Here is a 24931-nt window from a genome sequence, read left to right on the forward strand (position 1 = left end):
TACTTGTAATAAAGTACTGTTTCACTGTACTATTGCTACTTCTACTTAAGTCTTTTACTCCCACAGTGATGATGTGGAAACAAGTGGAGTGACACAGCCTTCCTGGTATTATTTTATTTGGCAGTTCTACTGTATGAGTAGCATAAGCAACCTTCTCCGCCTCCTCCTCCTCCTCCTCCTCCTCCTCCACCACCACCTCACCCTCCCCAACCCAACCCCCCCTCTTGGTATCTCTCAGCTCCCAGGAAGCTGCCGGGCTTGGCTGGAGCCAGAGTTCTGCCCCATCCATCATCCTTATCGGGGAGAGTCTGGCTGCAGCGAGGAGAGAGGAGAAGAAGAAAAGGTGAAGATCGGCTGCAGAATTAAAGGAGAAACCTGTAGTTTTGTTAAATCAAGTGACACAAAGGTGCAAAACATGCCATGATGTCCAGATGCACCATGAACAAGTGTGTGTAGGGGTATAGTGGTGCAGGATGGGGGTTGGGCAGTGATAAGCCCTGATACAAACAATAACAACATCCAGCCACATCAAAGCCCCCTTTTAGATTCTGGCTGGTTGAGGGGGTGTATGGATGGGAATGGTGGTGGTGCTCTGCAGTTACAGTCGCTCATCAAAGCCTCGGTAGCAGTCTGACCCTGCACCAGGACAGTTTGGAACATCTTTTACGGCCGCGCTTCAAATAAACAAAACTAAAGAGCAGGAATGTCCAAACCGGCTGCTTCACTGCTGATAAAGAGTTTACAGTCAGAGTTGACGGTGCTGTGGATAAAGAGCAAAACGCCATAACTGTCAGCGTGTCCTCAGATGTCTGAGGCAGCGTTAAACAGACTGGAAACGCTTTCACTATCAAAGCTCAGGCAGGAAGATGTGGGTTTAATACTCATCCCAGTGAAAACAGAGCACAGTAATAATCCAAAATGTGTTAAACAAATACACGCCAGGCACAATTTGGATCCATTCCCTTGAAATCAGAAGCAGATTTATTCTAAAAGTGAATTCAAAGTCAAGAGAAATCACAGCATAAACATTAATGAACCAAAAAACAACAAAAACAAAAAAGAGCACAGACATAAACATAACAGGGTTATATTGGATATGTGTGAATATATGTGTTAAAATGCAGGAATAAATGTGAATAAGAAAAAAATGAATTTGAATAGAGTGTAAAACAGAAGCTGGACAGGATCATAAAATAATTCTAAATTAAAAATTAATATTGCAAAGTTAAATGGTGTAAATAAGAGATACAGAATAACAAAAGCTTCATTTTGCAGTAATTAACTAAAAATTAAACTAAATAAAAATTTACTTTTTGTGCATTTAAAAACTATAAAATACAATAGAAACGTTTTCCTACTTCAGGTCAGCTCTCCTGGGAAAAATATTTTCTAAATGTTTTAAATCTAAATTTGCAAAATCTTAAATATATTAACCATCATGTTTGTATGTATCAAGCAGTTTGAACTACTTCATTGACCCAAACTTTACCACTGTGAAGTGACTGAGTAAGAACATTAAATTCTTACATAGTTTTTACCTAATGTTGCATTTGAAGTAGCGTCTGGTAAAATAATTAATGTATGGATCTAACATTATTGTAATCGTTTATGTGTGCGAATAGACAGTTTTAGTTTAACTTGACCCAAAATGGCCCCTGAGGCTCGAGTAGTATTTGTGTATTTTAAAATATAAAATTTTACTGTACAAGCAAACGTCACTGTTGGTACAAAGTTTTCTTTTTATAAGTTTGAATCGTCTTTACTGAAAAGTCAAAATATTGTTTTTTATAACTCACCCTGTTTTTACAGTGACATAACATAATTGTATTTTATTAAGTCGAGCTTATATGACATGTTGAATTAGAGCATAATAGTCTCACTACCAGTAAAGTCACGTACAGAACAGGTTTGTCACAACTGTTTTGATTTTTGTTGCTTTATATTAAAGATTCATCCAACAACAACACAGCACAGGAACTTAAATAAGCCCCTCAATTGTACAACTGCAGCTTTAAAACCTGCAAAGTGACCCCAGCATCTGAAAGCACACAAACACAAAAAGCTCCCTGGCTGGGTTTAAGTGAATTTCAGCATTATTTTTTAACTAATAACTAAAATATAATCAGCGTTTCCTCCTGATTGTGCACAGAGATACTGCCATGCAGGCACCATCTACCCTCTCACCAGCGCCTGAAGGAAACATAAAGTCATCCATCTTGATGATCACAAAAAAAAAACCAAGAGTAATCCATCTCATTGGAGATGAATGGGCTTCTCCAGGGCTGGAAACGTAATAAAAGTGGCTCTCTAATGGTGTATAGTTGTATTAGTGCCCGTTTATAAAAGCCATAAGGCCAGTGTCAGGCAGGCAGGCTAACACAGCATAATTACAGCGCTGTACAGACGTGGATCAGTCTCTGATAACATTAAAGCAAAGCTTCCTTTGTGTGGCGGTGGTCTGCTATGCACCACTGTAACTGGTTTTGGCGTGAGCCAGACAAGCAGCAGCTTTGAAGCTGCAGAGCGTCACAGCGGCCGGGGCTCAGCTGATGTCGCAGAGCGGCGCAGCTGACAGGTCTTAGCGTGGGCCCGTCGGACTGGAGGTGCTGCTCGCTGCGTGATGTCATCAAAGCTGCGTCCTCGCTACATGCTAACGACAAGCACAGAGGCTCAGCCACAGGTCATTTATGGGTGTTAGGTTTACTGTGAAGAGACTCAGTCGTGGCCAAGCATGAGGAAACCGGCTGATTAGACTGTGTCATGTCAGCTGGGTCCTCAGGTCAGTCAGCACACGTACTTTAGCAGATAACATTTGAATCATCTTTTGTTTCACAGTGGACTTATGTTTACTTCAGTTGTATTTTCTGACCAGTGATCACTGCTCAAATTGTTAATGTCAATTTAAAATCATGTAAACATTATACTTTAGAATCAATGTATTAATGAATTCCGGCTATCGTATATTTTTTTTCTGTGAGATTTCTGTGAAAGGTTTTTCTGGGTTAGGGTATTTTTTTATTTCACAAACATGCTTTATTTCTCACTTTTGGAAATTGTTGCTAAACAGCTGCACATGTTTGGTGGCCAGGAGGAACCAGGAATCGAACCACCGAACCTGGGGTTATAGATGACTACTCTACCAACTAAACCACGGTGATTTTGATAAATTCTATATCAAACTAAAAAAAAAAGAGCACATTGTTCAGTGAAACCACTGGATCCAATCATTTCCCACTAGGAAAAACTTGGATGATGTCTTCATGGATTGCGTGAGGTTGGTACATTCAAATGAGTTACAAATGTTACTGATTAAAATAAATAAATGTTTGTTCTGTTTCATGATAATGTCATGCAGACAGGACATTTTTCTGAATTCATTGTAAAGTTGTTATATCAAGCCAGTGACGGCTGTGGTTAGGGGCGTTATGTATTCGTGTTGTTCATATATTCATAAGTTCCATCCTCATGAAGTTCAAATCCCAGGAAACCTTTGCAGGACTTAAAAATGAGCAAACTTGGACCAGAGGATCAACTGATTAGAAGTGAGTCTGATATGCGTTTGGAAAAACATGCATGTCAACTGCAACGTAACTGCTTGGTAGAGGCAGGAAATTCAACTTCTTAATTAAACTATAGAAACTATAGCTGCCTGTAAATTCTGCAGAGTTATCAGTGATTTACATCTCTGGGCAGCGTGGGAAACAGTTGGCATGATGCTCCGAATCAGGATTAAAACAATGTTAGAACACTGGCAGGTTCTTTCTTGGATGAAAACGATAGAATTCTGCAACACACACATCACAGGTGAAAAAAAAAACAAACAAACTGATTTTGCAGCATCTGAAAACCCCGGAACCATCAGCTCAATTCTGATTCTGGAGAACAGTTTCACAAACGTACAAAATAATTTTACTTGTAATTTAAATCTATTTTTGTGCGCCGTCCAGTGAAATGGGACGTCGGCCACGGGGCCACAGCCTCCTCATGTGTATTTCCATGTAATCTCAATCTCAATACAAACCGACACCAGTAAACAAACACTGTTCTTATTACTTTGTTCTTGTTGAGGTCCACAGCACAGACAAAGACATTATCCATGTTTAATGTCCTCCGGACAATTTTCCAAAATCCTTTTCTAAACATTTACTTTATCTTATAGCCTACAGTCAAATACTTTGTTTACCCTTAAACTATATTAATGCTCTGCTATTTAACACAACGGCGACTAGTTTGAAGAAAATGTTCATTCTATAAATAGCAGTAGAAGCACATTTTGAACTTTTTTAAAACAAATACTGGCTTCAGAACTATTGTTGAGCAGAAGGTTTGAGCAGCAGAAAATGGAAATATTTAACTGAAGTACGTCAAAACCGTACTTAATTACTTCCCACCACTGCACAGAAGGTGGTAGAAGTACACAAGCTCAATACTTAAGTCTAAGTGTAAGCACTCTGAAATACACTACACAAGTACCACTTCAGATTCTTTCTTCAAATTAAAGGAACAAAAGTACATGCTTTAAACAGTTCAAGTACTCCAGTAAGAAAACAATGTGTTATGAATTGCATTGAATATCGTATCGTATTGAAAAGTGTCTAGATTAATGCCGGAAACCCTCAAAAGGTGAGAATTATGCCCAGCAAATGAAACAGTAATTAGTAGAAAATGTGGGATAAGTTGTAGAGTAACTTGGTGAGGAACAAATGTAAAAACAGGAGCACAGGTTAAGTTTAGGCAGATTTGAACCAAGTTATCTACTGAGAGGTGGTTAATCCATAACAATTAGATTATAACACAGTACTAGAGTAAATTACTCTCATCACATAAAGGCTGTTTCATATTACGTCAGAATGTAACTGTGGTCAATTAATGAAGTAGCTTCTGCCCTGAAAGAGAGAAGAGAGAGAAATTCCTCCCCAGGCCATTAAACTCCCACAGGCCCAGAGTCATTTCGGAGAGTTCGACCTCCGTGTCCTCAGTGGCATTTTTAACCCACAGCACCAAAACGACGGGGGTGTGAATTAACTATCTGAGCAGTGTGCGATTGGAGCTTTTAAAAACACACACAAACTACGGGCATGAAAGTTAATGGAAGATGAAAATCACCCCCTTGACATTTGCAGCATGCCCTCGTAGTAGTACTGCATGTGAAGGAGTGAAGGCGTGACTGAGACCAGCGGGACGCTGAAGACGCCGAAGTGGATCGGTGCCATCCAGACCAGAGCGGCCCTTTGTGTCCTCTCATGTCACCCTCTTTTTTTTCATAAAGGGCAGAGCTGGGAGGGCCCCCTGACAGATACACAGATGTAATTGGAAGCGTCTGGCGTTGCGTGTCAGCCCCCGGCCTCAGTGCTTCTGTCTACACGTACTGAGAGATTCCGACCCGTACACACACTTAAGGTCCAGTCACAGTATATCACGAGCCGACGTCACAGGTGTGCTTTTACACTGATGTATTGGCTGTGAGAGACCGTGGGAGAGGGGAGTGGATGCCCGTCTGTCCAGAGGGCTCATCCACAGTTGGGATATGAAGCAGTAAAACAGAGAGGGAGAAAAGACAAACACAAATACTGAAGCCAAACAAAACGTGGTGGAAGTAACTGGAGCCGGAGTCAGTTTGGATTCGACAAACTTTGTTTTTGCAACGCATGTGAGCCACAACTTGCAGGTCTCAGAGCTTAGAGAAAAAAACCTATAACTGGTTATAACTGATGACTGTGTGTATGTGCTGGTGCAAATGTAGCACACGGACGAGTCCATACGTTCTCATCACCACCATCAGTTACATTATGTACATATGAAGTTCATACAGCAACAAAGGAACAATTCTGTTTCAAGACTTTTTTAAACCAACTGGCAACAAATGAACTTTAACCACTTTTTTTACATTTTTTTTTTTTGCAATTAAAAAAAAAATTGTCACAGAGAAGCGTGAATGAGATAATAGCCAATCATCCATCCCCATTGTTTGTCACAGCAAAATGCTTTTTGACCATTTTGATCTGTGTTATTTTCTCAAAACTAACACAGTTTAGTAGTATTAGTAGTAGTAAAGTAGTAATTTGCGTCCACTCTATTCAGCTGACAGCAGGTGAAATGGATAAATGTTTATGTAATTCTTGTCATGACATCAGTAAAATGCGAATTAGCATGTGGCCTCATCCAGCAGCGTCAACAAGCTTTTCCTGCAGATTCCAGCTACCTGCCATTGAAAACAGTTGGCAACACAGTTCACAGAATACTGGACTTTGTAGCAGAGACAGACGCCCAAGCTTTAATCCACATTAAACACGTTGTATACAGACAAAGTTGTTGTTGTGCCTCATCACCAAAGTGTCATCGCTTCACGATCGTAAACTGGTGTTTTTGTTGTGTCCTTGATGAGAAGATGCCACCAGTCGCCATGATGAGATGCTCCTACGGGTCGTTTCAGAGCGTAGAGACTTCTGCAGGTGATTAGGCTGGAGCACGTTTTGGTACTCGAGCTAAAAGACGTCTTTACTGATTTAGATTCTGCTTCTTTTGCTTTTAGTTTGAGTAGCACATGTGCACAAATGCCGCTACTCTTCCCTTTGACTTCCCTACATGAAAATATCTCTGTATTTCTAGCTGAAAATTGACTCCAGATGGCATCAATTGGTGAAACCTTCAGTTCAGATCACGTTATCTTGTTACTCTTAGTATGGAGTTTGTAATCCTGGTCAAGCTGCTTTTCCACAGCTCCCCCGGATGACGTCATGTGAAGTCCTAATGATAAAAAACTCCTCCAGGTGACTTAACATGGAAGAGTTTTCCAGCTAGAAGCAGAGAACAATTTTAATATTGAGAAGTCAAAGGGAAGTTTAAATGCAATAATGTCCATTTACACTCTAAACTAAAGCCATAGAAAGCAAGTTGAAAACTGGCTAAATTCAAACATATTTTTTTTTTATTTCTGTTCTGCAAATATAATAATAGTTTTTTTTTAATATATTTATTTCCCTATGCCCAAACTAGAAATGTGACAACAAAAGCAGTTTGATGGAAAGTATAAATAGTGGAGTCTTATGTTTGCAGTGCTCATCCCCGTTGGATATTTCAGGGGGAAATCATTAAGAACAGCAGCAATAAACCTCAGCTACATTTCATAATCCACCGTCTGGATACAGCCAGTAGCGTTTCACCTCCCCAGCATCTGTAGGGATGGCACCAGTTTGGGGATGCTGGACCAAACAACATGTGACATGAGCAGAACGAAGCATAAATCCCATCCGGGGCCCAGTGAGAATGAGCAACAGTGAGTGGTCAGAGCGAGCAGCCAGATGTGGAGCAGTGCTGCTGAAGACAGAGACAGATTTATGGCCTCTTCTTTAATGAGGTAACATCCTTTTCACTCATAAGACTTTTAAGAACTTTTTTTTTTTTTTCCTCCCACATACAAGAAAAAGTGATTCTTTGGGAAGTGAGGCGAGGATGCAGAAAGGAAGAGGGTTCACAAAAAAAAGACGTAAATGTGATATAAAATGCTTTTCCCCTTCTGACGTCAGGGATCCAGCCTGTGCACAGGGGAGTTTTGAGAGTGAGAGGGAGGATGTAAAGACAGATAATACTGCAGCAGCAACATAAACACTGCAACGTGATCTACAATTCCTCGTATTCTGAAGTGATTTGCAGTTTTTTTATCTTTGCCCTTCGTGGGAAAAGGACAAAAATCTTGGCAAAGTGCTACCTGCCCCCATCAAGGCTTAAACGTCTGGGTCATGATCACATGATCGTTTCGATTTAAAGTGAACTGCTAATTGCACAGCTCGGTCAAAATGTGACCAAGAATTTCTCATTTACACCAGACTCAGAATGAACTAGAAGCAGAGAAAGCTGTGGACACAAACAAGGCTTTAGTTTATGTTTCAGTGCATGTTTTTTCTATTTACCCTTCGCATGACTTCCTGCTCTTATTGGCTCTCTGTCCGTTTCTCGCCTCACCTGCGACACGGTTCTTCAAACAATACAGGGACATTTGGTATCAGAACACACGGGGAGTCACGCACATCCCAGGACTCAGCCCCTTTTTAAGACGTTTCAAATACAGTTTGACCAAGAGACGCTTAAATCGGCCATGTCAAAAGTCCATTTAACCATTTTATAGCCTCCGAATGTCATATGGTTACCATGTGTCCATCTGGACAAACCAAATGTCCTTTTTGGCAGGAGCATTACAGGGTGGACTACTAAACTCAGCAGGAAGTGACATTTAACATGGACCTTGACGATGTCCGGTCGGGTGAATGAAAGGCTTTGGTCAAGGCAGTGAGACTAAAAAAGGCTCAGCGCTGACAACGTCCGGTCAAGGACAAAAGTCATCTTTGTCTCACGTTTGGACAGTTGTTTGGACGACTTCATTAAAAAAGCACTGCAGCATTGTTAGCTCTTCATCAAATATGGAGCAGTTATTCATGGTATTTTGCTTTAAGCCCATTATTGTCCTTTGCAAGTCAGACTAAATTAGGTAGATTCTGTCATTGTGCCACCTCTAATATTTCTTCCAGACGTTTCTGAAACGTCAGAATTGTTGTTCAGGAGTTCCACCAGTTTCAATCTCGGTTTGCAGGTGTGGGGAAAACAAACAATGGTTATCTTGATTATGCCTAAAAAAAATGTATGAATTTAAAACTACCATAACATTCAACAGATTCTCTGGGGCCACAATTTGTTTACGCTTTACAATTAATAAAAACACTGATTTTTTTTCATACTGAATATAAATGAATACTTTACAGTAGGTTTTCTGGACAAATTACTATTTAATTAATTAATTAATTAAATCATTTTTCAGTAGTTCTTATCCAAAAATATCTAAAAACTCAAAAATTAAGAAGTAAATTGTAATGAGCCTTCAAAAAGAATTCTTGATGTCTTTTTAGACAAGAATTTTCAATCAGCCAAATTCACATTGTGGTTATGAACTTTCCCCCATGGACCTCTGGGCCTGCATCACTAGACCCCATTTAAGTGCTGATTCGTGCGAACTTATTTTGTATAACCCCCCCCCCCCCCCCCCGAAAAAAAGAGGTTGGTTTTACCACATGCTTCAAAAACAAAAACATACAATTCGTAAAAACTTTAAAATTGAGCATCCAGCTTTTCCCCAGACAAATCTCTGGCCTCAGTATCACTTCTTATCAAATCCAAACCTCACTAATTAAAATCAATCAAGAGGGGCAAAGGGTGGGGGGGGGGGGGGGGGGGGGGGGCAGTGCTGCAGATTGCTGGGTATAAACCTGACCGGGCCTCAGCTTGTTTTTGCCGAGGCGGTGGGCGGCCATTTATGAGCTGCTAACATGAATGAAACAAGGTTTTAAAACAGAGTAACAGGTAACAGGAGGATTTGTGTGGCTGTACTCGAGGGTCTCAGCCTGAAACACTGGGGCAGCTTGTGCTCGGACCCTGAATGGCAGAGTCATCACCCTCTAACTCCTCTGCTCATTATAGTCCACCTCTCCACCTTCGCTCAGACGAGAATGAGAAAGCAGCGGTTTCATAACTGCCCCCCCCCCCCCCCCCCCCCCTCTCTCAAAACACACGAGGCCTAAAAACCTAGGTGGTAAAATACTGCTGATCCCAGGGCGACAAGAGCAGAAATTGAATTTCCACGGAAGTGATGTAATCTGCTGGCTCGGGTCAGAGCCAAAATGTTATTATCTTAATTTGGGCTTCATTAATCGCCGGTAGAGCGGCTCGATGACAAGGTTTCCACCTTGTCCCAGCTGCACGGAGCTGCCAGCTGATTTAGGAGGGCTCCCTGCCCCGGTATGTAAACCATTTGCAGCAGGAATGTATAAGCAAGCCGTAAAAGCAGGAATCGGCCTGAGACATACAAGACAGATCACGCTGTAAAACAAAGCTCCCCATCTCCACTGCAGCCTGGCGGGGGCGGTCGAGCTGCTGTGAGGGGGGATGGTGGCTCGTCGGTTTGTGCTCCCAAGCACGGGAGTTTAGATGTGAAGAGGAGGAGGAGAGGAGGAGGAAAGGGGGGCGTATTTAAACCTGAGAATGGATTATAGGCTCCAGAACACTGTAATCCTCCTCACAAATAAACGATACATAACGTATGACTCTCGGGAGGCGGCTGATAGGGAGATGAGCTCCCTGCACTAAAGCCTGGGCCAGTAAAGACCAAATCAAATTTCGGGGAGAGGAGAAATATTGACAGCGTGATGCGATGTAGCAGCGCGGCTTACCACGCGCACATCCATCAGCTTTGTGAGATCACACTTAATCGCGTTTAAAAGCACACGAGACCTGGGAAAGTCGTGCGTGTGGATCTGGTCCATTACTGCAGAGGAACAGAGACTTGGCTGATGATCCGTCCCGGTTTCATTTTCCCATCGTCAGCCACCACGGAAACAAGGTGGAAATTAACGAATTTCAACTCACAGATCTGAGAAATATTTCAAAATACGAGCCAGCTGATCGGTGACAGAGGGATACACGAGCAGACACTGTGCACGGTCCACAGTTATGTCTGTGCAAGGATGTTTAAGAAACAATGAATTAACCTTAATCCTAAACCAAACAAGCCGGGCGTCTTCGGTTTCTAATAGTGTTCCTCAACATGTTAACTGATTAAACGTCAGAGCTGGTGCAGAAGTCTGCTGCTAAGTTTGAAAAACAAACCAAAAAATGATGTTGGGGTTTGTTTAGGAGCAGACGGAGACATGGATGCAGATTTTGAGCCACACACACACACACAGATATAAAATGATCCTCCTGTTCAGTTGCACCTAAACCTGCCTCTGGTAAACGGCCTGTGTGTGAATATTTGATGCAACAAAGTGCGATGAGTTTAAGAGTTTGGTTCATGTGCACACGTTTGATTATTTTTTACACCTTATGTGTGATTTGTTTAGAAATACTGAGGGCATGAGTTTAAATCAAAACCCACCCACTGAAGACATTCGTTGACTAATCAGTCAAACTAGGACATGCTATTCAAATGTCCCGGTTTGATGTCTCATTAATTTAACTGTTGAACTTTACGCAAACATCTCCCTGGGCTAAAAGAAGCCTTCACCGATTCTGAACTTGCTTCTTTGGTTCTAGTTTGGGTGGCACATGTACATAAATACCACTAAAGTTCCCTCTGACTTCCCTACATCCAAATATTTCTCTCCGTCCAGCTGAGAAGTGCCTCCCGGTGACATCACTTGGAGGAACCTTTAGTTCGGATGATGTCATCTTGTTTCTCACACTATGGAATTTTTAATCGCGGTGAACCTGAGCCCCCAGATGAAATCATCGGAACTCCTATAGATGAAAAACTCCCCCGGGTGGTGTCATCTGGAGGAGTTTAGAAGCACAGACATGTTTTAATATAGTGAAGTCAGAGGGAAGTTTAAAAGCATTAATGTCCATTTACACCGTAAACTAAAGCCATAGAGGGCAAGTTGGAAATAGTGAAAGTCGCTCTTTATTATGATATAAAATCTTTGCCACACTGTGACGTATGGAATTCTGGTTGAGATCATGTAGTTTTTGTTTTTTTCTACCACACCAACAATTTTGGAAGAGGCCACATTACACATAATCCCAGGTCCCTTTATAATTTTATTGCTGAGGATGTTTGGACATTTCCAAAAACACCTTTTTCTTTTATTTCTTTTACAATGGAGATTAACAAACTCCTCATTTACCAGCTTGTGAAATTCTCTTGCTAGGCCGGGCACAGGGGGTGAATGGTGGGCACAAGGAGCCAAAAAGGAAAGTCCATTTATGGTCTGACAGTGGTTATTTGTAGGATCATTTTGAGTGGGTTCAGATAAAGTCTCTGACTCATTTAGGAATAAAAATTGCTGTTGTAGCTGTGTGGCTGCAGTTTTAGGAAACTACTGTACAGAGACGATACGATCTTTTAACATCCCACCTATTTAATAATCCTATTATAAATTAATGATCACAACATTTAATGCAAATTGGACAAATATCCATGAACAGCCTTGTAATTATTAGCAGTCACAGGCTGGACTGTCCCTGAATGCCTCAAACCAGAGCTGCAGATCAGAGCTTGCCAACACTGCGGGATTTCACCTTCTTAAAGTTTCGCACAAAGGCAAATGACAGGTCCATCGACAATGAGAAGAAAAGAAAGATCTGATATCCAGGATATCGTAGCGTGTGTAATTTATGGACAGCGGGGAGTCACAGTCGAAGAACTTCCAGGAAAGTCTGGATGGCTACAAGCTTTACTGCTAAAGACCGTGTCAGGCAATTCTCTGATAAGAAAGCAACAGCTCTGTGTCATGAAACACGAATGTAATTCAGTGACTGTCAGTGAGACTTTTGTGCTGCCACTCTCACACCTGGAGACACAAGCTGTTCCATCCTATCTGTAGATTCTATTCAATTTCATTCTACTTTGACAATTCTATCTGCCTCGACCTCAAGAGTCTGAAGACCAACGAGACGCATTGAACAGACACTGGGCAGATTGGTTGAAAACTGGAAGCACATGATCTTGCAGAAAGATACAGAGAAAGAGGAAACGTATAATGCTGTGGTGATTTATAAATGTATTAAGTGAGCAGGATAGGTAGGGCTCAGTGCACTAAGAGAGGCTTCAGAGTCATCGGAGACAGGGACATCTAGGACGTCCTAAGAGACAGTTATAGTCATTTATAGCATAATAGATGTTTATAGGTTTTTCAGCATCACTGTGAAAAACGATGCTCCTAACTCTTCAATATTCTGCAGGTGGATACAGGCTGCGTGTGGTCAAAAATATCTATGTGTTATTTACTTGCTTTTATGGTAAATATTCAAACGAGACAATGTTGATTTATGCGATTTTCCTCTACTCTTGGAATTTCAGTGCAAAACGTAACAACATCATCGTGGTCGCATCAGTGTCCTGCAGTTGGCTTTATTTTGCTGCCTGCTTGACAAATGGGTAGAAGTGGACAAACTAACGGGGGGAAAGTTTAGCTTAGATTTGAAACTGTACCAGGCACGTGCACGTTTCAGGCTTATACATGTCAAGATTCCAGAGTTGATCAGATTGCTGCTTTGTGTGTGTGTGTAGATGTCCAGGTCTTCACAACGCCATGGGAGGTCCCAAGCTCGAACCTACAAACGTGTGTTTTCTCGGTCCAAGCAGACTTCAGGATTCATGTTGTGTGGTCATTGTTCCAACTTTCCTGGTCATTAAGGACAATAAAAGCGGTGCAGAGGCGGCCAGGGTGGCATCCTGTTGCTATAGTCTGTGATCGCCAAATAAACTACCTGTCAAATGTTGTGTGGCTGGTTTTAATAATCATGTCAGGATGGAGGAAGGATTTCTAGTCTTGCATGTCCAGTTGTCTTTCGTGTTGCGAGTATGGAGGTCTGGAAAAATTCAAGTGCAAACTTTTGGTTAGAAATGGTCCAGACACGCCGGCAGACCGTTAAATAAAACAATGAAACTCTCCTGCAGGAAAGATTTTCGGGATTGGCTGCAACACAATAAAACACAATTAAGAGAGCTGGACTATGCTGGTAAAAATATATACGCTTGTTTTATCGTTCTTTTAGTTTCATGTGTAGATTTTTTAGCTTTAGTCTTATTACTGCAAATTTCATATACTCTGAATACTCACAGTTACACTTACTTGGTGCTGGCTCATGCTCGAACTGAAGGATCTGTCATCTGTTGATCTTCTTTCATGCTGAATATGGTATAATTCAAGGTTGGTGGTTTAGAAGAAGAAGAATTATTATAATATAAGATTATTTGCAAACATATTGCTACTGATACGCAGTTATAATCACACATGTGACTTTTGGACCTGGCTAAGTGTTTCTGTTGCAAAGAGGATTCGAGGAATAATTTGTATCCTTCTCAGAAATAATTCCCTGCAGAAAAAAACAAACCAATCAATTCGACGTGATCAAACGTTTCTTCAGCATCCACAGAGTTCACTGATGAATGTAAGTCTAGTTTTAATTACACTTGTGTGCAAAGCATTTAATTGTCACAGCTCATTACATCTGTTAGTGTTTCCGTTTTTTCATCACTGAAGGTTATTTTGAGTGTTTCTGCATCGGATTTGACGACAGAGTCTCATATGTTGGACAGATTCTGAAATTCGTTGAGGTAATTTTGTGCCAATAAAGTTGATTTGAGTTCTTTTGACCGGTGGTGGAACGTGCTGTGCAGTTATGCAGGCAACTTCAACTTCACTGCATTTCAGGAGTAAAGACGTTACTTTTACTCCACTATATTTATATAATTACTACAGTAGTAATTTTTTTTTTTTTGAGAAAAAGCACAAAATGCTCTATATTTATTGACTTTTATTGTGAAATTCAGCAGCTACGGAGCAGTATGCAAAGTAGCTCAGTTTCTAATAATTAGGTTCAAACGTATGATCATCGAAACTGTGCACGAGGTCGTTAATTACATTAAAATGATGTACAGATTAATTTCTCAATAATTATAGTTTAGTAATATCATATTCACTGACGTGATTTAGACATTTTTGCATAAGGAGTACTTTTATTTTGGTACATCGTGTATTTTGTGAGGTAAGACGTTTGTACTCTTGAAAAACACTGAATGCAGAACTTGACTTTCAGTGATCTGAAACATCATATTGCGTCAGTAACTTGTTACTCAAACGTTCAGACGAGTTTTAGGTAAATAGAAAGTAGAAGACTGGAGCAAATGAAAGAGCTCATCTTCACGTCTGAATCAAATGGAGATAATTATAAAAGACGATCTCGATTGGAGTTTTGGGTGAAGTGCATTTTAAGATGTTTCCCATGAAATGACAAACCAGGAAGTTTCTTTCCTTCTCTCCCAGTACGTTTATTCCCGTCTCGTGGTCGGTGGTTTTGATCTTCATGAGTCAAAATGGCAGCACCAGTAAAACACTGACGTCACTCACGTGCAAGTTGTTCACAGAGAGATGGTCAACGTTAACAAAAAGCTGCTGTCCTGTAACGAGCTACGCCCTCACTTCCCAGCATCGCTCATAATTTTGCCTCCATTATTTAGATTCAGAAGAACCGCCGATATAATTCGTTCAGCTCGGTGGCAGGCAGCACAAACGCTTCTCATGCAAATGAGGTAAATGTGTACACCAAATTACAGCTTGTCACTCTGCATAAGGCGGCGGCGAACCGGATGATCCGCAGGGGTGACCGTCCAGTCGAGGCAGCACGAGTGGAATAAGAGAGCAGCCGAATGAAAAAACCTCCACTAGGCAACGATGATTTCTTGCTCTCTGAGGCTGCTGTTTGATTGGATTACAGTACAAATGTGCTTTGCAGAGGATAAATCAAAAAGCTGTTATCGCTGCTGGAGTTTGGAGGATGTGGACCTGAATAACAATAGGCACAGTGGAAAACTCAGCTCATACTTTATCACATGTTGTTCTTGTTTCTTACTGTTGTGTGGACCTGTACACGTAGTCTAATGCATGGCAGAGGTCATGTGTTAGAAGCCCTGCCATAAAAAAAGCCCAAGGGGCAAGAGGGGGGGGGGAGAGAAAGCTGGCCGAGGAGGGGGAGGGCGGTGGAAGAGGAGGCGTCTGTTTTTCCTCAGGAGTGAGGCTGCAGAGCGAAGTCGACATGGAAAAGCCGGGGAATGGGAAAATGGTGCCGAGAGCGGCGGGATCGCGTCTCAGCTCCGTTAGGTTGTGTTCATGTCGACTTCCTCTGCTCCGTCATAAACTCTACAACCTGTGGGCACAGTGTGACGCGCTCACCGCTCCGTTTTTAGGGGTCTTCTTCTTTCATCACCTTGAAAATGTAAATATTAATAATGTAAAACGCCTGAGCGGGCACAGTCACAGATTGTAAGTTCATAAGTTCCTGCATGGATCTTGGTCTACTGAGGTAAAGCATCAGTAAATCTGGAAAACGTAGCAAATCACAAATGGGAGTTTAACGTGCAGCTGATTAGAATCAAAGAGCCTGTCGGAAGTCTGTCGGCAAAAGACAATGAAAGCGTGTTTTATAACATGTTGCACTTTGTTGGAGCAGCAGAATCACACATTGCTCCTTTGTGCGTGTTCTTCAATAAAACATCTGTCCAGCGACTAAATGTTGTAAAATGCTGTGCTTTGCACCTACGGGCCACCGTACAAGAGCCCAGCACTAATGTTTGTTAATTATCCAAACTGAACAAGCGGTTAATGAATTGATCTAAATTTTGACATTTTAAAAAGGAGACATTTTTTAAAATAGTTTTAAAGCTGTATTTTTACTTCAAAAATTCAGTACATCACATCACAAAAAAATCTCCCTGCTGAGACACTGGTTCTAGTTTAAAGAGAAGAAATGTCTCAATTAACACATGTTTCTGTGTTAATTGCTTACGTATTTATTCCAGTTTACTGGTTCTGTGTTTCGTCTGTTTTGACGACTCGTATAAAATGGCCGCTCAGAAATTACACCCCCACTATTGTTAACCAAAGACTGATACCACAACTTTAAACTTCCCATACATTCAAACATTGACATTTTCCAAATCAATAGTCAAGTCACATACGGCCTTTCAGCAACAACTCAATAAAACGTGATGTTGATGGTTTTTTTTTGCTGCTCACAACCAGATGTCTCTACTTCACAGTGATGTTTGTGATCTGGACATTTGAAACCTGCACATCACACTTTATAACACGTTTATTACACAGGGATCAGCTTCCACAAACTGTGCTCACGCTTACACATATTCAAACTCTGCACAAACATGGTTGTGAGCAGAAAGTTTGCTTTTAAAAACGGGACTTTTCATGCATGCAGGCATGTGAGGTAACAAGACAGTAACATATCTTTATGTTACATGTACAAAACACATAAACCACCATCTGAAGTAAAGGCACCGGAGAAATACACGTTACATGTTCTGTTTACTAGTGTTGTGGTGGGTTTTACTTTAATCATATCATGATGCATTATGTGTTAATGCTGCATTATTCTTCTCGGGTTCTGAGAAGATTTGCTGCACATTTTTTCTACTCATGACGGTAAAATTGTTCCAGTCTTGTGTGGGGATCTGCATGGGTTTAGCTTACCCCGCACCAAATGATGTTTACAAAAAAAAACTATTTGAAAGTCAATCTGATAAGTGGCTGCATGGTTTGAAAATGTACCTGATGTCATTACCACTTCTGTTACCCCTGAGCAGGCCGACACACACAGACAAACACTCATTTACCTCCACAGCGTTTGACCTGGGTCTTGATGTCAGCGCTGTTTCAGGGTCTGTCGGGGGAACCAGGGGGTCCACTGGCACCAGCAGGGCTTAGCCCAGATTGACCCCGAGTCTCTCATCTCCCTTTTCCCACAGGAGGACTGACCTGAGCAGCCACTAAACACTCATGGTCAGATTTATGTCCCAGCCGCAGAAGTACTCTGTACAATTGTGCAGCAAACTACGACTGTGTTGTAATATTAAGCAGTCATCATTTTTGCAGTACTTTAAAAATTGTGTTAATGTCACACACAAATAATCAAGCTCTATATACTGCTGAGTACTTTGTGACTATTGCCTTTGTGTACTTGTACCCGGTTTGTTGTTCCTCTTTGTCTCTTTGATTCATGCTGAAACGTTGGACCTGTGTCTGTGAGCAGCCCTTTACCCCTGTAAATTCAATATTAACAGATAAAAATATGACGAGGACGTGAAACAAATGGACATTAAGTAAATAATTTGCAAGTTAATGCCAAAGTCCGCAGCATGTGTGGGATCACCAACTAGTAATTAGTACATTTCCCCTCTCAGCCAAAAGATCTCACTGATTTATCTGTTCAACATGGTTCATTACTATTAATAAAAAAGTACCTTTGCATTGCAATTTGCAATTATTTCCACAGTTTTAGGGCGAAAATATACAAATATTTGAGCAAACTCTTTTGAGTCGGCTTTGCAGTGAAGTCCCAATATGAACAAAACGGTAGCAGGACGTGAACAGTGTCGCCTTTCCCACAAAAGAACACCTGTAGCCGTGATGACCACGTGCAGTGTCAAGATACCGAGTCAAACCTCAGAATGAGACTAACATGTCTCAGATAAAAGAAGGACGGACATCAAGGTGTGAATAAAAATATCAGCCACAGCCTGGTCGCAGTCGCCTCGCCCTGCGATGGCATCCTGTGACTGCCACTGTAAAGGTCAATCCATCAGCCGACAACAGGATATGGTTATGATAAGCATCCAATCAGAGGCTGAGAGCTTGTCTCTGCATTCCACAGGCTGATCTGACACCGTCATGAGGGCTGATGCTGGCCGGGACACTGAGCTGTCTGAGGCTATTTTAGGGTCTGCGCAGATAGGAAAGCGTTTCAACACGACTGAGACAAACGGAAAGAAATTCACCCGAGCTCCACTCGAAACGAGGATATGTTACATTAACCCTTTTGTATCCGACCTGTTTTATTCTTCAACGGGAGACACCAAGGATTTATGCGCCATAAATAAATGGACAGATTTAACAGTGTTGAACGTTCACTAATGCGTCGTTTAAGCGTTTAATTGTTTTTTTTTTTTAGAAAACTTCCAGAGCAAACAAAAACTCCAGCAAAAGTGCAGACGTTGTCTATTTCGTTCTTTTACCCTTTCACACCATATTTCGGCGTTAATTTAAGTTCCAACCTGTGCAGCTAATGTGCAAATCTTCCCATCTACCGTGTTTGGTCTGGACCCCTAAACTTTTCAACTTGGTTTGGATCAAACTAGCAGCTGTGAAAGGTGCCTCAGACCACACTCCAGACCAAAGACCCAGAGTTTGTCCCAACCAAAAGACGCGGTCTCCTCCCATATCACACTGAACCCTGGTTCAGCTCGTATTTGGTGTGAAAGGACTGTCTGGGCAGTTCAGCCCTTCAGAACATTTAGAGTTGAGGCAGGTTATACGCAAACAAAAGAAGAAACAGAAGTGGAACAGAATTGAGCTGCTGGAGCACATCAGGAGAGGATGAGACTAGATATTTCATTTCTATTTGGTTCAAGGTAGAAAACCTTGAAACAACGTGAGGAGAAAAGACCAATGCCACCTTAAGAACTACAGCAGTAGAACATCAAAGTGTGAGAAAACACAAAAACCCCACATAGGCGATGACAACAGGACGTAGGTCTTTCACACAGGCCCCTGGGGCTGTTTTTTGTGTGCCTGCAAAATTGCAATGTGAACCTAAAACTGACCAGAACAACACAACTTACCAAAAACTGTGGTTCAGAGTTTCAGGTGTGAAAACTGGTAGGATTGTGAACCAAAGTTAACGAGTTAACAATCAGCTACACGTGCACCCAACAAAAAAAAAAACATGCTCTTGTCCACCTGAGGAACATAAGTCCAGTTGGTGTTTTAGCTCAGGTTTGTTCCCCACCATCTTCTGAACCAAATATCTGATCAGCATAAAGGATTTCTCATCGCAGAGAAAAGACTTGACCTCGATGGTATGAAGTCCAGACAATGTCAGGATTCGTGTCTGAAAGGGGGCTTTTGATAAGTTGGAATGACATGTTTCAAAAAATACAATACGTGGACTTTCAGCTAAACCTTCCACTTCATCTCATACAGAAAGCAACTTTAGTATCCACATGGCCAAAATTATGCAGACAGCAGATTATGAAACCAATAGGTGATGTCATTGCAACAGTCTTTGAAACCCTGGCTGCTGGGATTTGCTCCCACAACATCGCAAGCGCATTAGCAAGGTCTAGTACTGATGTCAGGTCATTTAGCAGGTGATAAGGTCTGGCTCACGGTCTGCTTTCCAGTTCATTCCAAAGTTGTTGGATAGGGTTGAGGTCAGGGCTTTGTGCAGACCAAACTGGGAAAATGATGTCTTGGTCGAGTTGAAGCGGCAAAAGGCCTTCCCCAAACTGCCGCCACAGATTTGAAGGGAACATTTTGTATTCTGTCCCCTCATGTTAGACCATGAAAACCCCAGAACCAAATGAGATATGAATACAAGGGGGGGGTCACCTACCTCTGACTGTATAATGCATTTCCCCCTTCCCAAATTCTAACAACTGAGTTTTTTTTTAAGGATTTGTGATTTTTATCTCAACAAATCTGTCAAAACAAAACATGAACTCTGCACAAGATTAGGACTGGAGAGGCTGCACCCTGCGAGTGGACAAACACGTCTCCTTACAGCCCCACGACGTTTCTAGTCTGGGTGGCCCCAATGGGGAAATGAAGCCCTTACCCTGGTGTTTAACATCGCTTCCTAAATTCACCTCACCCAAAGCTCCATGCAGGTAAAACTAATGGGCGACTCCACATCTGTGGTCCATTCGCTGTTTTAATGAGTGCTAGAGCTAGTTGGAGAGAGCAGAGTATGAATGGACAAGCAGGGACTTTAACTAGCTGCCTCTGTCATTAAGAGCCCGAGGGGCAATTATGTTAGAAAGCACAATGACCTCAGCAGCACTACACACTGTTCCTATCCACACACAGCCTCCACACGGCTCCATCTGATGGCTTTCTTTACAAAGACATAAATAAACCTGGAGGCAAATGTAAGTTTATTTTCATTTGTCTTATTTTAGACCCGCTGCTTTTATTACAGCAGAAGAGAAAGACTTGTAGTTCTTTACCTTCGATTCCTATGAAACTATGTCATATTTATACGATGGGAGATTAGCTAAAATGTTTTCATGGCTCCAGCTACATTTGTCATTTTTAAACAAATTAGCCTCAAATTCTGTGTGAGGTCATTGCTACAAGCAAAGTTTGTTTTTTGTGTAACAGTAAATGTTATGACCCTGTTTAATGGATCTTATCAGTTGTTATCAGCATAGATATGGGTCAGTAGGGCCCTACTCCTCCTCCTAATTAGCTCAGTAGGCCACTTTCATGGACCAAACTATAGTTAGTTTTATGGAAAGAGCAGGATTTGGGCTATAATGAGATCTTCATAAAGTAGCAGCACAGACTATTGGTTAAAAACACTCCCTACTTCAACTTTAGCTCACATCATGGTTTCTGCTTGACCTCAAGTAGAATTGTTCTATACATGTGAACTGGAAAACAGGTGAACTTGGAAAGCGAGTGACGAGAAGAACTTTAGGTTTTTGGCCTAACGAGGGTTAAGGATGTTAAAATAAACATCCAATCACGGCATGAATGGTGCATCTAGTTCCGAAAAAAAATAAAAAAAAAATACAATTGGAAAGTGGTTTAGACAGCTCAGCGCTGATCCTGGATCCTTTCTAAAGCATAAACATGGACACATAACATCTGATAAGGGCCATTTAATGGGACTGTAACATTCACTGCTCCCGTTGGTTAGTTAAACAAATGAAACGTCCCATTGTGTTAAAATATTAAAAATAAGCCTTTGGCAGTTTATTACATAGAGGTCATCTGATGGACAACTTTAACCACAGTCTCCTGCAACTGTGAAAAATCTGAGCGCTAAGATGCTCACGATTTACTGAAGAACGGAATAAAGTCGAAAAAATAATAACATTAAAATTACACTCGAAGGGGAAACTGCTACAACGAGGCTCTAAAAGGTCTGACGTATGAATGGATGCCGTCTCAATGTGTTGCAGCCTCTTCAGTGTTAAAACACTTTTAGAGACGTCCACTCTGAACTGTCTCCACCTCCAGATTTCTCAGGGTCAAACCTTTACGCCCGTGTTTTGACTGTCAGCCCCTCCACAGCCTCTGGGGTCGTCTGACACTGAGCAGCCACCCTGTGTTAAATCTGCTGCTGTGAAATCATTAGAGCTCGACCTGCCGGTGGTCCAGCAGCCTAGAGCACAGGCCCCAAGTGTGTGTGTGTGTGTGTGTGTGGAGGTGGGAGGTTTGGATTGCTGCTTCTGACCAGTGTTGGGTATAAAGTGAGGATCAACACGAATAAGTGGAACTTTTTAACCACATTTGACACTGAGCTGCATGTTCTGGTGGAGCACGTCTCCATCTTAATGGCTTATTTTCTTCCAAATGAGCCTAGAGGTGCTGAGAAAATGTCAAACTATCAAGAAGACTTTCACTTTTAAGATTTTAATGATTAGTTGACTAACAAAATGTTTAGTGACAGTGTATCGCACTCACAGATTACCAATGTCGCTATTGTGGCACTTAAACAATTATTAGTTGGTGAGAAAAATCATTGGCACCAACTGATCATTTCACTGATCCTATTTTTCATCGCAACTTTTCTGCTGTGCGTCTTTGTAGTCGCTTCTTCCTTAGTCACAATATAAAGATGAACTGCACGTTGTGTATCATAAGTAATAAGTATGTTGCATCTTATTGGCTACACATTAGCTAGTGTACGAACACCTGTCCTTTAAAATACGATCGGTCATTGCTGATGCAAACATAACACAGTCATCGAGGATGCAGACACAGAAACATTTGTCCGGAGGTGGTTGGAGTGGACGAATGGCTCAACAAGGCAGAGAACTGGAATTTGAGTCCATTATGAAACAACTGTTAAGTTATCGTAACAAGTCAAGTGACGTGATGATTCATTGAACTGAAGCTCAACAACTTTTGTGTTTATTTAGTTCCTCACCCTGACGCCGTTCTCCCTGTTTGCAAAGTTGTAATCCAGTGTTCGTAACCACAAACAGGGCGAAACCAGCTGCTCTTCAGGGCCCTTGTACAAGACAGTATCCCCCATGTTGCCTGCCTGGCACCAAAATGCCGTTTTAACAGACGCAGACACTTCAACGCGTAGCAAGAAGGGACCCGAGAATCGAACCACTAACCCTGTGGATCGTGGACGACTGCCTTCACACCACCAACAAAAAAAGACAGTCTATGGGTGTAAAGGTTGGACGACGTACTGATGCAAATCAGCTCACAGATGTGGAAACATAAACTATTAATAATCATAGATATGATGAAATGCATAAAGTGTTATATTACTGAACTTTAGACATTATACACAATTTTATACTTGTAAAATACACTGTCTGAATGTAATTATTTTGCTACTTTTTTTGCTACTGACTGTCCAACAGTGGTCGTCCCGATTATTCCTGCTGATGACGGATAAACTTTTGATTCTGAAACGTCTCCTGCTGCTGGACAAAGACTTTCTTGCACAGCAAAGCTAATTTTCTTTCAAGGACAAAAGCTGAGCAGCAAGTGTTAAACAAAAAGGTGAGAGGTGTTGGGCCTGATGTCAGTTTACGTCCCTTCAGCTCGTCACCGTCACCTCTCCACTGCACATTCCAGCCATCCCGCTCTTATCTTTATGGGCTGAGGACGGGCAGAATTACAGCAGCCAGGAGACAGTTTGTGGAGCTCTGAGATTCAGATGAGCGGAGAGCAGACGTCCACGGAGACGACAGTCACTTATCAATGGATGGATGGCAGAAGAAAGGACAGTATATATAACAGAAGCTTCTGATGTGGTGGACAGTTTCCTGGGCCCAGATAATAAAGGAAACTAGAAAATGACACAAAGCTGGAAAGTGTTCATGTGGATGTTTGCCGTAGTAAACGGTCTGATACAGCTCGAGTTGTAACAGGAGAAGAGTCATTCATAAAAAAGAAGCTTTTGTTATGCATGAAACATACATGCACGAGAAAACACTAAACTTTGCTAAAGCTTAAAGCTAAATAACTGACAACAACCTAAACTAGAGTCACGGTGCAATAAGAACCATGAAATCTCACCTGGGAATCCTCATTTTTACCAATTTACAAACATGCAGCTTGTCTGATATGTCCTTGATTAAATGTTTTTATAGAGAATGTGGCTATAGGTCACACTGCATTAACGCCATCTTGTGAGAAATGTGCTCAGCCTGGTTGGTAGCATACACCTCTAACAAGTTAGCTGGAGTTAGTCTTTTTACACCATTGTCACTCACCACAGCTGGTTTATACCTTTGGGTGCAAAAATTTACATCCCTTTATTTTGAAGTGGCAAAAACAATTTGTATTTAATGAAGATTCAGCCAGTGCAAATGTTCCTTTATCATCAGAAGTAACAAAAAGGGTTAAGTGGTGAAAAAAAAAAAGAAAACGCTATGGTAAATTAATGAAAATTATCTCAGTGCGAAAGCTGTATTTAATTTCAAATAAGCTTTAATTAATTTCTGATGAAGTCCATTAGATGTGCATTAAAAATGACGTCTTTTTTTTTTTTTTTGCCATTTCAAAACGTAATCTTTTGCTCCGAACTGTAACTACTCCTAGTCAAGGCTGTGAAGAAGAACTCACAGATTGTGCTGCTGTGGTTGATTCCGTGGTCTCTTCTAGTGGTGAGTACCCTCTCTGGCCGGGCTTCGGTCTCTGCAGTCTCTGGTCCCAAAGCCATTGATGGGGGTTGAACTAGTGCCAACCATTCCTGAGAAACCACAAAAACCAGGGAGGCGCACAATAATCGAAGCCTCGACGTTGGTGACAAACTAGCTGTCTGCAGAGCCACAGCAAGAGCCTCTGTTCTTTAAAGCCAACTCACCTGTGGGAGGCTACAGGGTCGTCCTGTCTGGGCGCCATCATTAAACCAAAGTCAAAGTGACGCACACTGAGCTACCTAAGCAAAAAATGTCACAGAGAAGGTCGTGTTACACCTGTGGATCTAATTCTGCTAAACAATGGAAAACCACTGCAACCCAAAGTGCAAAGCACCAAAAAGCTGGTGCCCATTTCCCGTAACATGAACAGCAGTTTCAGCGGCTGCATCTCAGAGTCTAGGATGAGAAGGATTCTGCAGGAGGATCCAGGAACTTGTATTTACAGGGGGACACATGACCAGCGACGGACAGGATTCTGCAGTAACATCTATTTCCTGGTCCTCTAAATACTTCAGTCTGTCAACAGGGAAACTGTGACACGTGCTTCAGTGGATTATCAATCCAGATACAAGTTAATTTTACGTTAATCGTTTTTAGATGCTTTCACTCTCACACACACACACACACACACACACACACACACACACACACACAACGGCAGAAGGCTGAAAAGCTGCAATCGTTAAACACTGTAGATGT

The 24931-nt window shown here is 41.6% G+C and overlaps 1 long non-coding RNA gene across 1 annotated transcript; it reads right to left on the reverse strand.

Annotated features, from left to right (window-relative positions):
- Positions 1-249: 249 nt before the first annotated feature.
- Positions 250-24494, reverse strand: LOC137108121 (uncharacterized). The gene is made up of 3 exons (XR_010912152.1): positions 24397-24494; positions 24156-24282; positions 250-312 (listed from the first exon to the last, which is right to left on the reverse strand). It is a non-coding gene; the product is annotated as an uncharacterized lncRNA (long non-coding RNA).
- Between the last annotated feature and the right edge of the window lie 437 nt (positions 24495-24931).

Source organism: Channa argus, chromosome 22, assembly GCF_033026475.1.
Source record: "Channa argus isolate prfri chromosome 22, Channa argus male v1.0, whole genome shotgun sequence".
In the NCBI taxonomy this organism is placed as follows: Eukaryota; Metazoa; Chordata; class Actinopteri; order Anabantiformes; family Channidae; genus Channa; species Channa argus.